This window comes from Somniosus microcephalus, chromosome 9 (assembly GCF_052327205.1).
Source record: "Somniosus microcephalus isolate GS21.2 chromosome 9, FLI_Smic_1.0, whole genome shotgun sequence".
NCBI lineage: Eukaryota > Metazoa > Chordata > Chondrichthyes > Squaliformes > Somniosidae > Somniosus > Somniosus microcephalus.
In genome coordinates, this window is record NC_140995.1 from 52,806,825 (window position 1) to 52,824,011 (window position 17,187).

Below are 17,187 nucleotides of genomic sequence, written 5' to 3' on the forward strand. Positions count from 1 at the left end.
TAGAATATAATCTACCAACACCCTGCTGTTAGAATATAATCTACCACACCCTACAGTTAGAATATAATCTACCAACAGCCTACCGTTAGAATATAAACGACCAACACCCTACTGTTAGAATATAATCTATCAACACCCTACAGTTAGAATATAATCTACCAACACCCTAGCGTTAGAATGTAACCTACCAACACCCTACTGTTAGAATATACCTACCAACACCGTACAGTTAGAATATATCTACCAACGCCTTATAGTTAGAATATAATAAGAACATAAGAACATAAGTGTTGTGTATGTACCTTTAAGAGAAGAACTGATTCTATACTGCAGTACCGGCAGTGACCACCCCTGTATATAAAGCCATAGCAGGCTTCTGTATTTCAGTCTTGAGTTCCCCTCTGTTCAGTAAATACCTGTTTTATTGTTCTCCTGGAGTCCGAGTATTATTGATACCCGGACACTACACTGGCGACGGGCAGGTTCGAACTCACCTGCAGTACTGCATCACCTCACGGGGATCTTTTCCCTGAAGAGAAGGCTTCTTGGAGGTCGAAGTCAGAATGGCGGGCAACCGCCCCAGGGATCCATCGGAGAGTTGCAGGGGGAGGCTGTGGAGAGCTGGGCCTGGCTCCCCAGTCGAGGTGTTCCAGCAAGTCGTGCTGGTAGCAGGTAGTGCACTGACCCTTCCGGACTGCGGCGGGCTCGGGCTCGATCGAGCGGCTCTGCAAAGGGCCATGCAGCGTCGTAGGGGGGAGAGAGTAGAGAGAGGGGTGGGGCGCACAGGGCACGGTCGGTGCTCAAGAACTGGGCAGCATGGGAGAGGATAGAACGAGGGGAAGGAAAAGTGATACGCGCCGAAGCCGCGGGTCGCCGCCATTACCCTGTAGAACGCTAGGAGCAGCGTGCAGCAAGGGGAAGAAGGAAAAGCGCGGGAGGCGCCATTTTATTCCATTGGGGAAGAAGGAAAAGCGCGGGAGGCACCATTTATTCCATTGGGGAAGAAGCAAAAGCGCGGGAGGGCGCCATTTTAATCACTCAAGATGCCGAAGAGTGCAGTATCACTGCTTTCGACAACGAGGTAGAAGACTGGACCACGTATGTGGAAAGGAATTGAAGTGTACTGTGAGGCAAATGAGGTGGCCGATGGAAAGAAGGCGTCGGTATTATTAGATTTGATGGGTGCGAGAACGTACGGCCTATTGCGGAATTTAATACCCAGCTAAACCAATGGAGAAAAGTTTTGAAGAGATTGTTAATACCTTACAGGACACCTAAACCCTACACCGCTGCTGATAGCAGAAGATTCAAGTTCCATAAAAGAAACCAGCACATAGATGAGAGCAATGCTGACTATCTTACGGAACTACACAAGTTATCAAAGCACTGCCAGTTCGGAGCAGGACTGGCAGACACCTTACGGGATAAGTTTGTCTGCGGGCTCCAGAGTGAAGGAACCCAGAAACGACTACTTTTGGAAAAGGACCTGACGCTAGAACAGGCTTCAGCGTGGCAGTATCCTATGAAGCAGCAGCACGGGGAGCTGCAGAATACAACAGAAACCATAAGAATACAGCGCTAACGAAATGCGTATGGAGCAGAAAAGTGCTATCGCTGCGGCAGAACAACCCACGATCAGAAGACTGCTGGTTTAAGGACAAGGTATGCAGGCAATGTGGGAAAATGGGTCACATAGCAAGAGTAGCAGGTCGGGAAATAAAACCAACACTACAAGAACTACTAAGGAAAAGTACAAGAAAGTAAAGAAATTGACAGACAGTAGTTCGGAAGGTCAGGAGAGTGATAAGGAGTCCGGGAGCAGGAGACCAAGTTGTCTAAGTTACACAACATGATCGCAAAGGAGGATCACCGAACCATTTGGGTCACCCTCATGATAGCAGGGTCCCCAAGTAAAGATGGAATTGGACACAGGATCAGCCTAACTGTCATGACTCAACGAGACTATGAGCGGCTATTCCCACACATACCCTTGAAGGACACGTCCATTTGTATTGAAGACATACACGGGGCAAAAAGTCTACCCCAGAGGAAAAATAAGGGTGCCAGTTGAATACAACGGCAAGGAAACACAGAAACTGTATCTATATATACTACCAGATGGAGGACCACCATTATTGGGACGTGAATGGATCCGAAAAATACAATTGGATTGGCATTCCATTCAGGCGCTAACTGTGACTGATAAAAAGGATGATGACGTCACACCTGGTCGACTGTCAAAGATTCTAACTGACGCGAAAGAGGTGTTCCAACAAGGACTTGGGACTCTAAAAGGAGTAACGGCAACGATAAAAATCGAAGATAACGCAAACCCAAAATTTTTAAGGCCAGACCAGTACCTTACGCGATCCGCCCACCCGTTGAAGCAGAGCTGGAGAGTCTGGAGCGTTCGGGTGTGCTGTCCAAGGTGGACTGGAGCGAGTGGGCCACACCCATCGTTCCTGTAATGAAGAAATCATTGAGCAGCACACCTGGGGAACCGAAGAAGGTTCGCATCTGTGGGGACTTCAAGGTAACTGTGAACCCAGTCCTGCACACAGTACAATATCCACTTCCACGGATAGAAGATATTTTCGCCTCACTATCTGGAGGGAAACGCTTTACAAAGATTGATCTGGCCCAAGCGTATCTACAAATGGAGGTGGAAGAAGCATCTAGGAAATACCTCACGATAAACACTCACAAAGGTCTTTACCAGTACAATCGACTGGTATTCGGGGTAGCATCAGCCCCGGCTATTTGGCAGAGGGCGATGGAACAAGTCCTGCAAGGGATCCCGGGGACCCAGTGTTATTTGGACGACATCCTGGTTACGGGCGAAAATGACAGTGAACACCTTGCCAACCTGGAGCAGGTGCTCACGAGATTACAGGAATATGGGCTACGAGCCAACCGCCCCAAATGCAAGTTCTTCAGGAGACAAATCTCGTATTGTGGCCACATGATTGATGAGGAAGGGTTGCAAAAGTCGCCGGACAAGATTGAGGCTGCAGTCAAGGCTCCAGCACCGGAAAATGTGTCGCAACTGAGGTCGTTCCTCGGGTTGGTGAACTACTACCATAAGTTCCTGCCAAATTTATCTACAATCCTGCACCCACTGAACGCCCTGCTGCAAACTGGAGTAACATGGAAATGGAGTGATGAGTGTAAGCGTGCCTTTCAGAAATGTAAATGCCTAATCACTTCAAAAGAAGTATTGGCCCACTACAATCCAACACTACCGATTCGGTTAGCATGTGATGCGTCTCCCTATGGCATCGGAGCGGTGCTGTCACACAAATTCCTTGACGGTTCAGAGAGGCCAATAGCCTTTGCGTCGCGCTCGTTAACCTCAGCCGAGTGTAACTACACCCAGATTGACAGGGAGGCCCTCAGCCTGGTGTGGGGGGTGAAGAAGTTCAATCACTATCTACACGGGCAGAAATTCACCCTACTGACTGATCATCAGCCCCTGGTCTGCATTTTTAACCCAAAGAAGGGCGTTCCGGTGATGTCGGCGCAACGGCTGCAAAGATGGTCACTTTTTCTAGGGGCAAATCAGTACGACATAGAGTACAAGGGTACGAAACAGCATGGAAACGCTGATGGGCTGTTGCGCCTACCGTTGCCTATGGTAGAGGATGCACCTGCAGTGGACCCTGTTGAGATATTCCATGCGACCATAGTCGAATGTCTACCTGTTACAAACTCAAGTATAGAGAAGGAAACCCGAAAGGACCCGACACTCTCTCGGGTCTATGATTTGACGGTGAAGGGATGGCCAGCACATGGCGACTCACTGTTGCCAGCATTCTCGCCAAGGAGAGAATAGCTGTCAGTGTGCCGGGGGACCTTGATATGTGGATCCCGAGTGGTAATTCCACCCAAGTTGAGAGATAGAGTGCTCAATGAGCTTCATGAGGGTCATCTGGGAGGGGTAAAAATGAAGAGCCTAGCCAAGGCGTTTGTGTGGTGGCCGGGAATCGATAAAGAAATCGAGGATATGACCAAGAGATGCACAGGATGCCAGAAGGTCCAAAACGCTCCACCACAGGCCCCGTTACATCCATGGGAGTGGCCCTCACCTCCATGGCAACGGGTACACATTGATTTTGCTGGTCCATTTATGGACTCAATGTTCCTAATCGCTGTGGACGCCCATTCGAAATGGCCAGAGGTCATCAAAATGTCCTCCACCACCACGGAGAAAACTATTGCAGTCCTACGGACCATCTTCGACAGGAATGGCTTGCCAGAACAGATTTGCTCCGACAATGGGCCACAGTATGTGTCAGGGGATTTCTGGAGATTTCTGAGGAATAATGGGGTGAAGCATTACACATCTGCCCCATATCATCCAGCCACAAATGGATTGGCTGAGAGGTTTGTTCAGACCTTTAAAAAGGCAATAAAGGCAATGTATAATGATGACATACCACTACAACACAAGGTGGATAATTTCTTGTTTGCTTACCGGAATGCGACACATGCAGTCACCAACCAAGCTCCAGCCATAATGTTCTTCAACCGAAGGCTAAGGTGTCGCCTGGATTTGCTCAAACCAAACATAAGACGAGATGTTGAGGATAAGCAATTCCAGCACATAAATGAGAAGCCAACCAGAAGCTTCAAGATAGGGCAACCAGTCTTGACCCGCGACTACCGAACAGAAAAATGGCAGCCAGGAACGATATGCACACAGCAGGGACCACTAATGTACACAGTGGACATTGGAGAGAGCATCGTGAGACGCCATGCTGACCAGATTCTAGAGTCACAGGAACAAGCCAAACCCATACCACGAGCAGGTGCACCTGGTAATCAACCCGAAGTACAGATTGCGTCTACCTGAGAAGCAGTGGTATTGGAAGCTGACGAACCAACCAATGACAATCAGCCAGAATCAACTCTGCTGCAAGAACAGGATACTCGAGAAAGGCGCTATCCAGTCAGGATCAAGAAGCCTCCTCAAAGACTGAACTTATGATTATTTCAGTTGATGTATATAGTACAGAGAAAATTGTAATTGTAATTAGTTATTATTTAGTTGTTAAATGAATGTTATGTACTGTTTATCTAAAAGGGGATGAATTGTTGTGTATGTACCTTTTAAGAGAAGAACTGATTCTATACTGCAGTACCGGCAGTGACCACCCCTGTATATAAAGCCATAGCAGGCTTCTGTATTTCAGTCTTGAGTTCCCCTCTGTTCAGTAAATACCTGTTTTATTGTTCTCCTGCAGTCCGAGTATTATTGATACCCGGACACTACAATAAGAACATAAGAAATAGGAGCAGGAGTAGGCGAATCAGCCCCTCGAGCCTGCTCCGCCATTCAATAAGATCATGGCTGATCTGATCCTAACGGCCAATCTACTATCACAGAACCATCTCCTGAATCTAACAGAATTAGACACATGAAATAGGAGCAGGATCAGGCTACACGGCCCCTGGGCCCGCTCCGCTACCCACAGGGCCATGTCCGATCCGAACCTAGACTCATGTCCAAATTCCTGCCTGCTCCCCTTAACCCTTAATTCCCTTTACTTCTAGGAAACTGTCTATTTCTGTTCTAAATTTATGTAATGACGTAGCTTCTACAGCTTTTTGGGGCAGCATATTCCATGGACCTACCACCCTCTGAGTGAAGTAGTTCCTCCTCACCTCAGTTTTGAAAGAGCAGCCCCTTATTCTAAGACTATGCCCCCTAGTTCTAGTTTCACCCATCATCGGGAACATCTTCCCTGCATCCACCCGATCCAACCCCTTCACAATCTTATATGTTTCAATAAGATCGCCTCTCATTCTTCTGAACTCCAATGAGTAGAGTCCCAATCTACTCAACCTCTCCTCATATGTCCATCCCCTCATCCCCGGGATTAACTGAGTGAACCTTCTTTGTACTGACTTGAGAGCAAGTATGTCCTTTCTTAAGTATGGACACCAAAACTGTATGCAGTCTTCCAGGTGCGGTCTCACCAATACCTTGTACAACTGAAGCAATACCTCCCTATTTTTATATTCCATCCCCCTAGCAATGAAAGCCAACATTCCATTGGCCTTCTTAATCACTTGCTGCACCTGCATACTAACCTTTTGAGTTTCGTGCACCAGGATCCCCAGATCCCTTTGTACTTCAGCACTTTCCAGTTTCTTGCCATTAAGATAATAACTTGCTCTACGATTTTTCCTGCCAAAGTGCATAACCTCACACTTTCCAGTATTGTATTCCATCTGCCAAATCTCTGCCCACTTACTTAGCCTGTCTATGTCCCCTTGCAGGTTTTTTATGTCCTCCTCACTCACTACTTTCCCTCCCATCTTAGTATCATCTGCAAACTTTGATATGTTACACTCGGTCCCCTCCTCCAAATCGTTAATATAGATTGTAAAGAGTTGGGGACCCAGCACTGACCCCTGCGGAACACCACTAGTTATTGATTGCCAGTCTGAGAATGAACTATTTATCCCAACTCTCTGCCTTCTGTTAGATAGCCAATCTATCCATGCCAGAATATTACCCCCAATCCCGTGATTTTTTATCTTAAGCAACAATCTTTTGTGTGGCACCTTGTCAAATGCCTTTTGGAAGTCTAAATACACTACGTCCACTGGTTCCCCTTTATCCACCCTATATGTTACTTCCTCAAAGAACTCCAGCAAATTTGTCAAACATGACTTCCCCTTCATAAAACCATACTGACTTTGTCCTATTAAATTATGATTATCCAAATGTCCTGTTACTGTCTCCTTAATAATGGACTCCAAAATTTTATCTACCGAAGATGTTAGGCTAACCGGTCTATAGTTTCCAGCCTTCTGTCTACTGCCCTTTTTAAATAAGGGTGTTACATTAGCAGTTTTCCAGTCTGCAGGGACCTTTTCTGAGTCCAGGGAGTTTTGGAAAATTATTACCAATGCATCCACAATCCCTACCGCCACTTCCCTCAAGACCCTAGGATATAAGCCATCAGGTCCAGGTGATTTATCCGCCTTGAGTCCCATTATTTTACCGAGTACCACTTCCTTAGTGATTTTGATCGTGTTTAGCTCCTCCCCCCCCCATAGCCCCCTGTTTGTCCAGTGTTGGGATATTCTTAGTGTCCTCTACTGTAAAGACTGATACAAAATATTCATTCAGTGTTTTTGCCATCTCCATATTTCCCACCATTAATTTCCCAGTCTCATCCTCTAAGGGACCAACATTTACTTTAGCCACCCTTTTTCTTTTTATATAACTATAAAAACTCTTACTATCTGTTTTTATATTTTTTGCTAATTTACTTTCATAATCTATCTTCCCTTTCTTAATCAATCTTTTTGTTATTTTTTGCTGTCTTTTAAAGTTTTCCCAATCCTCTATCCTCCCACTAGATTTGGCTACCTTATATGCCCTTGTTTTTAGTCGAATACTATTCTTAATTTCTTTACTTAGCCACGGATGGCTCTTTTCTTTTACACCCTTTTCTTCTCAGTGGAATATATTTTTTTTGGAAGTTGTAAAATAACTCCTTAAATGTACACCACTGATCATGTATCGTCTTACCCTTTAATCTATTTTCCCAATCCACTCTACTCAATTCCGCTCTCATACCTTCATAGTCTCCTTTATTCAAGCTTAGCACGCTTGTTTGAGATCCAACCTTCTCACCCTCTAATTGAATATGGAATTCAACTATGTTATGGTCACTCATTCCAAGGGGATCCTTTACTAGGACATTTTTAATTAATCCTGTCTCATTACACAGGACCAGATCTAAGGTTGCTTGCCCCCTGGTCGGTTCAGTTACATACTGCTCAAGAAACCCATCCCTAATACACTCAATGAACTCATCCTCAAGGCAGCCCTGCCCAATTTGATTTGTCCAATTAATATGATAGTTAAAATCCCCCATAATTATAGATGTTCCCTTATTACAAGCCTCAACTATTTCCTGATTGATACTCCGTCCAACAGAGTTGCAACTGTTCGGAGGCCTATAGACTATGCCCACGAGTGTTTTTTTCCCCTTATTATTCCTTACCTCCACCCAAACTGTTTCATTATCCTGATCTTTTGACCCAATATCATTTCTCTGTATTACAGTGATTCCTTCCTTTATTAACATAGCCACCCCACCTCCCCTTCCTTCCTGCCTGTCCTTCCTGATCGTCAAATAACCTGGTATGTTTAATTCCCAGGCATTGTCACCCTGCAGCCATGTTGCTGTAATGGCCACAAGATCATACCCATATGTAGTTATTTGTGCCATTAACTCGTCTATTTTGTTACGAATGCTACGTGCATTCAGATAGAGAACTTTCAAATATGTTTTGTGACACTTAGTTCCTGCTTTTGCCCTTTTTATTACTATATACCTTATACTCCATACCTTCTGCCCCTTCCTGACATGCTCTAGTTTGCAATTTCCCCACTGCTACCTAAGTCTATGACCTTCTCTGTTGTCATTTTTATTATTTGCTCTCTAGGAACCTCCCCCCCACTAGTTAGTTTAAAGCCCTCTCTACAGCCCTAGTTGTATGATCCGCCAGGACTCTAGTCCCAGCACTGGCCAAGTGAAGCCCGTCCCAACGGAACAGCTCCCTCCTGCCCCAGTACTGGTGCCAGTGTCCCAGGAAGCAAAACCCATTTCTCCCACACCAGTCTTTGAGCCATGCATTTAACTCTCTAATTTTATTTGTCCTAGCCAAATTCGCTCGTGGATCAGGTAATAATCCAGAGATTATTACCCTTGAGGTTCTGTTTTTTAATTTGACCCCTAGCTGCTCATACTCCTTTAACAGAACCGGCTTCCTAGTCCTATCTACGTTGTTTGTACCAACATGGACCACGACAACTGGATCCACCCCCTCCCACTGCAAGTTTCTTTCCAGCCCAGAGGGGATGTCCTTAACCCTGGCACCAGGTAGGCAACACAGCCTTCGGGACTCTCGCTCTCGGCTGCAGAGAACTTTATCTATCCCCCTAATAATACTATCCCCTACCACTACAACATTTCTATTTACTCCCCCCTCTTGAATGGCCCCCAGTTCCACGGTGCTGTGGCCAGGTTGCTCATCCTCCCTGCAGTCCCTGCTCCTGTCCCCACAGGGAGTAAGAACCTCGAACCTGTTCGACAGGAGCAAGGGCTGCGGCTCCTCCAGCTCTACCAACACCCTAGCGTTAGAATGTAACCTACCAACACCCTATAGTTAGAATATAATCTACCAACACCGTACAGTTAGATTATAATCTACCAACACCCTATAGTTAGAATATAATCTACCAACACCCTACAGTTAGAATATAATCCACCAACACTCTACTGTAAGAATATAATCTAGCAAAACTCTACAGTTAGAATATAATCTACCAAAACCCTGCAGTTAGAATATAACTTACCAACACTCTACAGTTTGATTATAATCTACCGATGCCTTACAGTTAGAATGTAATCTACCAACACCCTACAGTTAGAATATAATCTACCAGCACATTACAGTCAGAATATAATCTACCAGAACTCTACAGTTAGAATATAATCTACCAACACCTTACAGTTATACTATAATCTACCAACACGTTACATTTAGAATATAATCTACCAACACCTTACAGTTATACTATAATCTACCAACACGTTACATTTAGAATATAATCTACCAACACCTTACAGTTATACTATAATCTACCAACACCCTACAGTTAGAATATAATCTACCAGCACATTACAGTTAGAATGTAATCTACCAAAACCCTACAGTTAGAATATAATCTACCAACACCTTACAGTTATACTATAATCTACCAACACCCTACAGTTAGAATATAATCTACCAACACCTTACAGTTATACTATAATCTACCAACACGTTACATTTAGAATATAATCTACCAACACCTTACAGTTATACTATAATCTACCAACACCCTACAGTTAGAATATAATCTACCAACACCCTACAGTTAGAATGTAATCTACCAACATCCTGCAGTTAGAATATAATCTACCAACACCCTACAGTTAGAATATAATCTACCAACACCCTACAGTTAGAATGTAATCTACCAACATCCTGCAGTTAGAATATAATCGACCAACACCCTTCAGTTAGAATATAATCTACCGACACCCTACAGTTAGAATATAATCTACCAACACCCTACAGTTAGAATATAATCTACCAACACCCTACAGTTAGAATGTAATCTACCAACATCCTGCAGTTAGAATATAATCGACCAACACCCTTCAGTTAGAATATAATCTACCGACATCCTACAGTTAGAATATAATCGACCAACACCCTACAGTTAGAATATAATCTACCGACACCCTACAGTTAGAATATAATCTACCAACACCCTACAGTTAGAATATAATCGACCAACACCTTAGAGTTAGAATATAATCTATCAACAACCTACAGTTATAATATAATCTATCAACACCCAACAGTAAGAATATAATCTACCAACACCCTACAGTTAGAATATAATCGACCAACACCCTACAGTTAGAATATAATCTACCAACACCCTACAGTTAGAATATAATCGACCAACACCCTACAGTTAGAATATAATCTACCAACACCCTACAGTTAGAATATAATCTACCAACACCCAACAGTAAGAATATAATCTACCAACACCCTAGTTAGAATATAATCTAACAACACCCTAGCATTAGAATATAACCTACCAACACCCTACTGTTAAAATATACTCTACCAATATCCTACAGTTAGAATATAACCTACCAACACCCTACTGTTAAAATATACTCTACCAATATCCTACAGTTAGAATATAATCTACCAACACCCTACAGTTAGAATATAATCTACCAACACCGTACAGTTACAATATAATCTACCAACACCCTACAGTTAGAATATAACCTACCAACACCCTAGAGTTAGAATATATACTACCAACATCCTACGGTTAGATTATAATCTACCAATACCCTAGTTAGAATATAATCTACCAACACCCTACATTTACAATATAATCTACCAACACCCTACAGTTAGAATATAATCTACCAAAACCCTACTGTTAGAATATATACTACCAACATCCTACAGTTAGATTATAATCTACCAACATCCTACAGTTAGATCATAATCTACCAACACCCTAGAGTTAGAATATAATCTACCAACATCCTACAGATAGAATATAATCCACCGACACCCTACAGTTAGAATATAATCTAGGAACACCCTAGAGTTAGAATATAATCTAGGAACACCCTAGAGTTAGAATATAATCTACCAACATCCTACAGTTAGAATATAATCTACCAACACCCTACCGTTAGAATATAATCTACCAACATACTGTAGGAACGGACAAAAAGACTGAGTTTGACTCCGGTAATTAAGTTAATGAACTTTAATGAAAACAAACGAGTTTAAACTGGAAACTGCTAGGTCACATCAATAACAGGTCTATTCTCCTTGAGGGCTCCACGAGGACTGATCCTCTGATCAGGAGAGTGACGTCATGACGTCATCATGTTCTTCCCGCCGTTGGGGCATCACGTGACTAACGGCATGACATCATCACGTGCTGTAAAGGTAACTGGCATTGTACAATCAAACAGTGTAATTAAAGTACAGGCACAGACAGTAACTACATTGCTGTTAAAGGAATTATGTACAACCGCTCGCAGTCCTTTGGTGGCTCCGCCACATGCGCCCCCCCAGAATTGTCTTTATCAGAGAAGGTGAGGCGAGGAGGAGGCCTGATGAGCCTGTCCAATTGACTTCGATACCCTGGTAGAGGAAGTTGACGACCGGTGGACGCGTTGGCAGTCGGTGGCGGCTGAGCAGGCGCGGCGAGCGCAGACGTGTTGTCAGGCGGCTTTGGTTGATCAGGTGCGGCAGCCACGGGCGGTCGGCCATGTTTGGGTGGTTGAGCGACTACGACAGGGTGGTCCAGGTCCAGGTGAGCCGGCTTCAAGCGGTCCACCGAGATGTGATCCGGTTTCCCTCCGACGTCGACCAAAAAGGATTTGTCACCCGGTTCGATGACGCGGAAAGGACCAGTGTAAGGAGGCTTGAGCGGATCCCGGTGTGCGTCGTGTCGGATGAAGACATAGGCCTAGAAATTCAGTCTGGACACTTTTGGGGCGCTAAAGTCGGGCGTTCGCTAAAGTTAGCGCCCGCCGGAAAGTGTAGGCCACATCGCCGAAATTCAGTAGAGTTGGCCAAGAGTTTGGCCGAGCGCTGAAACTGGCGCTGCAATGCTCTCTTCAGGCGCTAAGCCGGCGATGCGGCCTGATAACGCCGCGGCCGGGCGCAGCGCAGGTGCAGTCATGTTTTGATTGACAGCAGACACCCTGACGCCGGCCAGCTCTTAAAGGGGGAAGGGTCGACTTTGACTGCTGCCACGCCCTGCATACTGGAGCCCTGCAGCTAGGCCTCAACACTGCTGGTGGGCCAAAATAGCGCCTGGAGCCATGGAGAGGGCCCGTGAACGAGCGCAGCGCTTCTCAGAGCATGCTCTGAGGGTGCTGATTAATGGTGTCGAAAACAAAAGAGAGATCTTGTGCCCGGACAGTGGCAAGAAGGCTCCCAGGAGCCAGTACAGGAAAGCCTGGAGGAAAATCGCCCGCAGGGTGTCATCCACCTGCGATGTCCCCAGGAGTGCGGACCAATGCCGCAAGAAGTACAACGACCTCACTCGGATGGTGAAGGTGAGTACCCTTTCCAGTGTCCTCCTCATCCTTGCATGTGCACCTCACATTATGGGCAAAGGGACCTCAAAGGACTAATGGGCAGCCCTCCTCCCGCAGCAATGGCACTGGCATGATCATCAATAGCACTTTCTGCACTTAACACACTGGCCAAGCTATTCGACCATGGGAGGCAGTGCACACAGCAACAGGGCACCACACTGGCCAAGCTATTCGACCATGGGAGGCAGTGCACACAGCAACAGGGCACCACACTGTACTTAGAGGCCGTCCTTTCTCTTGCAGGCCAAGCTGGCGCGGAATTTGAGGAGCAAGTCTGCCACCGGGGGAGGCCGTCCCCAGTACCAGGCACTCAGTGAGCTGGAGGAGAGCGTGGCTCGACTCATGCGTGCCCGGGTGACTGGCCCTGTTGCGATCGGAGATGCGGACCCTGTACTGGGACCCACTGGTAAGGACATGACCGGTTGGACCTCTGTCGTTGCCCTTGCGCTTCAGATCTACATCCTTTCGCACTGACCGACAAATGCGCATAATGCCACCACTCAGGCCTCCCTCGCTGACGCCCTGTCCTCACTCTAAAGCTACTCTTGTGCCTTCCTGCTTTCAGCTGGTGAGGAGGAGGTGGTCCCTGAAGCTCAGAGTGCCAGGCCCTTGGAGGAGGAGGACGACGAGGACCAGGAGGAAGGCGGCACATCGGGGGAACACTCATCCACGCCAGGGGATGGCAATGGAGGGGAGACGTCTGGCCTGCAGGAGAGCCAGGGGGAAGTGTTGCAGGGGAGGGCAGATCCTGGGCCCAGTGGGCTCGAGGCACGCGGGAAGGGTCCAGCAGCACGCCGGCCTTCTCCCCAGAGGGGGGAGGTGTTGCAGGGGAGGGCAGATCCTGGGCCCAGTGGGCTCGAGGCACGCAGGAAGGGTCGGCCAGCTCGGCGGCCTTCTCCCCAGAGGGAGAGTCTGCCCTCCAGTCCGGAGACGGTCCTCGCCCAGGAGGTGCGCCTCCTCGATGAGATGTCGGCGGCGTCTGAGCGGCGCCACCAGGAGATCATGGGGGTTGTGCAACAGATGCCTCAGGCCATTGAGTCCCTGGCTCATAGTGTGGTTGCTTTCGGGGAATCACAGGCCAGGGGGGTCGAACAACTCGCGGCAGTGCACGACAGGGGTGTCCAGCAACTCGCGGCAGCCCAAGACGCGACTCGCGAGATGAGTGGTGCCGTCCAGACACTGGCAGAGCTGATGCGGGCACATACCAGGGCAGTTCGGGCACTCACTTCTGCCACACTCGCTGTGGCACGGAAGCATCGCCAGGGCACCCGCCGCCCTGCTGCAGCACAGCGGTCTGGCCTCCACCAGATTGCTGTGCTTGCTGCACTGCCAGCCCGGCCGAGTGCCAGTGTCTCTGGCGAGCAGCGCGCGCCTGCCATCAGCCAGCTTGCCCCCATTGGTGCAGCCGACACTGCCACTCCCCCAGCCAAGGTGCGATGAGCTGCTGCTGAGACTGATGCTGGCCAGCCACAGCTGCAGCAGTCAGCAGCCGGCCCCTCCCGGGCCGGGCCTCGTCTAGGCCGACCCCCAAGGGCATCTGCCGACACGCATTGTGGCCCTCATGAGCCTTCCCCCAGCCTTGCCACACCCGCAGGGCCCAGGTTGAGGCGGAGCAGCAGGTCGGGCAGGGGCCAGAGAAGCCTGTCTAAGGACTCGCCCTCTCGGCACACCCATTAGAGTGTGGTGATAGCGGTTTTTTTTATATGGGGGGCTTGTGTTCTGGGGGGGCATTATTTTGGTAAGTCCGAGGATCAAGGCATTTTTTGTTTTTATGGGGGTGTTTGTGTTGTGGAGGGGGGGGCTTATTTTTGTAAGGCCGATGATGAAGGCCATTTGGATGGGCAAGTTTTGTTAGTCCTCCCCAGGTTTTGGGAGTGACAGATGTTTTTGACTGTTTTTTGGGGGTCTTGTCTGTTTTTCTGTTTCATGTGGGAAGGGCCCTGAGTTTGTGAAATAAAGCTTATTATTTATTCAGCATGTCCACGTCTCAGGTTTCAAGTGGCTGTTGCGTTAACCGGCTGAGGGCTTGCGGTGCGGCTGCCTTCAGGTGCGTTCATTGCCACCGCCCATTCCCTGACAGGGGGGCCTAGAAGTGTCGATCAATAAGCCCCCGGCGGACGGCCCTTGGACCTTGTGGCTCCCTCCTGGGCTGGTACTCCTCCTCCTCCTCCTCCTCCTCATGGTCCTCCTGCTCGTCCTCCTGAGGTGGTGGTGCAATGTCAGGTGGCAGTGCCTGAGTCCTGCGGATAGCCAGGTTGTGCAGCATGCAGCACACGACGACGAACTGGGAGACTCTATCCGGCGAATACTGTAGAGATCCGCCAGAACGATCCAGGCAGCGGAACCGTTGCTTGAGGACGCCTATCGTTTGCTCTATGATGTTCCTTGTGGCTTGATGGCTTTTGTTGTATGCCTCCTCCGCTGGGGTCCTGGGCGCGCGGAGCGGGGTCATGAGCCATGTACACAAAGGGTAGCCCTTGTCCCCGATAAGCCATCCCCTTGGTGGAGGCTGTGCCTCGAACATGTCAGCCACAGTAGTCTGGCGCAGGATAAATGCATCGTGGCTGCTTCCTGGGAAGCAGGCATTGACAGCTAGGATGCGCTGCCTGTGGTCACACACCAGCTGTACATTTAGGGAATGGTAGCCCTTCCGGTTGCGGTAATCCTCGGCATTGTGGATAGGTGCCCGCATAGCCACATGCGTGCAGTCAATGGCGCCCTGCACCATGGGGAAGCGCGCGATCCTGGCAAATCCGACTGCACACTGCTCCTGCCTCTGTCGGGTCATGGGGAAGGAGATGAATTGGTGTCTCCTCGCGAAAAGTGCATCGGTGACCTGCCGGATGCAGCGATGCGCGGCTAACTGGGAGATGTTCGCTATGTCCCCAGCAGCGGCTTGGAAGGAGCCGCTTGCATAAAAGTTCAGAGCCACCGTGACCTTCACTTCCACCAAGAGAGACGTCCTGCACATCAGCTGTGGACGCAGATCTCTGTGAAGCAGCTGGCAGATCTCTGCAACCACCTCCCTTCTGAAGTGCAGCCTCTTAACACAATGCACCGCAGTCATGGTGAGATAGGACACCTGCTGCCGGTATTGCCTGAGTGGGTAAGGCCTACGTTGCCGACGCCTGATGGCCCCTCTGCGTCTAGGCATGGCTGGCCCTCTCTCACAGCGTCTGCGAGCCCTTCGCACATAATGCTGCAACTGAGGGTTGGACCCCCATACAGCCCCCATAATAAAGTTGAAAACAGTGAAATCAAATGAATCAAATGTCAAAGCACTGGCCAGAAGCCAAAAATACCTCTCCTATGTTGTCCCAAATCAGTAAGCTCTGTCCCTTGGTCTCTGTCCAGAAATCCAAAGCAGTAAAGTCATTGCAGCAAAATGGCTGGGCTTTATAGGTCAGTGTAAGTGCCCTTTAATTAGCGCTCCCCGAGGCCCACAGGGCCTCTGTTGCGTTCCACTTCACAGTTCTTAGCAGCGCCACGCCCACATTGGGCGGGCGCCACTGAATTTCCGGTTTGGGGCGCACAAACAGCGTTGCACGACGAGATGACGTCATAAGCTGCGCGCGCAGCTGAGCGGGCGCACTTTGCGCCGGCGCTAAATGTCAACTGAATTTGGGCGTTGGCGCAGATCAGTCTGCGCCCGGGCGCTAAGTGCCTAGCGCTGGAAATATACCCCTCTTATGGCGTTACCGGCTGGCGCAACCAACTGAATTTCTAGGCCATACTCCGCAGTCTTCAGTCCCGGTGGCACGTAGGAGGTCTGCAAACCGTGATTGGACTTAGGGATCGGGGCAAAGCATCTGGCCGCTTCTTGGTGGCGAACGAGTTGCCGGGAGGCAGACCATGGCTCTGTGGGAGAAGGGAGGAAATCTCCTGGTACCCGGAGCGGCTGGCCATAGACGAGTTCAGCTGAAGACGATTGTAGACCATCTTTGGGCGCCGTACGGAGACCCAACGGGACCCATGGGAGTCTGTCCACCCATCCTGCGCCTTGAAGACTGGCCCGAAGAGAGGCTTTAAGCGACCTGTGGAATCGTTCGCAAAGGCCGTTTGCCTGCGGATGATAGGCGGTGGTGCGATGAAGCTTGGTACCGAGCCCCTGAGCCACAGCATTCCAAAGATCCGAGGAAAATTGTGGCCCGCGGTCTGAGGAGATGTCCGCCGGTACTCCAAAACGGGCGACCCAACAGGAGATGAAAGCTCTAGCGACGTCTGCCGACGTGGTGGAAACCAAAGGAATTGCCTCTGGCCACCTAGTGGTGCAGTCCACTATGGTAAGGAGATGAGTATAACCCTGAGAAGGCAGAAGCGGCCCCACGAGGTCCACATGCACGTGGTTGAAATGACGCTCCAGAACAGTAAACGCAGCTACTGGAGCCTTGACATGACGCTGGACTTTTGCCTTCTGGCATACGACGCAGGTATTAGCCCAGTCACGGACATCGAT